Genomic DNA, 917 nt, shown 5'->3' with positions numbered 1-917 from the left:
TTTGTCAGGTGAACAAGAAATCAATGAACAACCAAGCAAATCACCAAAGAAGAATAAGGAAATTGCTTGGGAAAGAGCAGAACCGGCGGTGATGGAGTTCAGGCTTTCCAATGCTACATACCAGTTACTATTCCGATGGAAGATGTGGTTAGTTCTTGGTGATTACTGAGCCTTCACCCAGAGTGTGTGTATATATGCAGTATCTTTTCAGCTATGAATGTTTGTGCTGTTTCTGGAAGGTCCAGCAGTGAGTGAGCTGTGGATATGCGATGAGGCAAACGGAGATTGCTCCCGGGTCGGCAGGGGCTGGCGTGGGTCCCACCCATGACGCCATACAACAACCGTACTCAATTATTGCTTATCTTAATAACGAGCTTTACGCACAATATAAATACTGCAACTCGATCACAGCTAGGATAGGAGCTGAACCACAGCTACCTAATCGCATATATATGGTGATCAGTTTAAGGGCCGCCTGCAACACGTGAATATGAATGCATGACGCCAGCGGAATGTCTGGAGCTGCCGAATTAAACTGAATCTATATACACATCTGATCAGAGCCAGCCTCAGTTAACACTGAAAAACTGCAGATATTTCTACCTACAGAAGAGCTTTGGATGGAACAGCTCAACAAGTCAATATGCAAGAAGATTCATAGATTTGTCTGTGCTCGGCAAACCACAATCATCATGTACTCCCTCCGTCCGAAAATACTTGTCATCAAAATGGATAGTTTATCCATTTTGATGACAAGTATTTTCGGACGGAGGGAGTATAAATAACCCATGTCAACTTCTAAGATATGCGGCTAGAAAAAAAGAATGCAAGATGCGGCAGTGAGCAAAAATAGAAACACAGCTCTAGAAACCGTTGAGGAGACAGATCTGGTAGTGAGAGAAGGGGGGAATATATGC

The 917-nt window shown here is 43.6% G+C and overlaps 1 protein-coding gene across 2 annotated transcripts in view; it reads right to left on the bottom strand.

The window, feature by feature from the left end:
- The window catches only part of LOC119336680 (ureide permease 1-like), an 8,155-nt gene that overhangs the window by 6,603 nt on the left and 635 nt on the right, over nucleotides 1–917 (bottom strand). The window lies entirely within an intron of this gene.

This window comes from Triticum dicoccoides, chromosome 7B, assembly GCF_002162155.2.
Source record: "Triticum dicoccoides isolate Atlit2015 ecotype Zavitan chromosome 7B, WEW_v2.0, whole genome shotgun sequence".
NCBI lineage: Eukaryota > Viridiplantae > Streptophyta > Magnoliopsida > Poales > Poaceae > Triticum > Triticum dicoccoides.
Note: the sequence above shows the minus strand (reverse complement) of the source record. Positions and strands in the feature narration are given on the sequence as shown.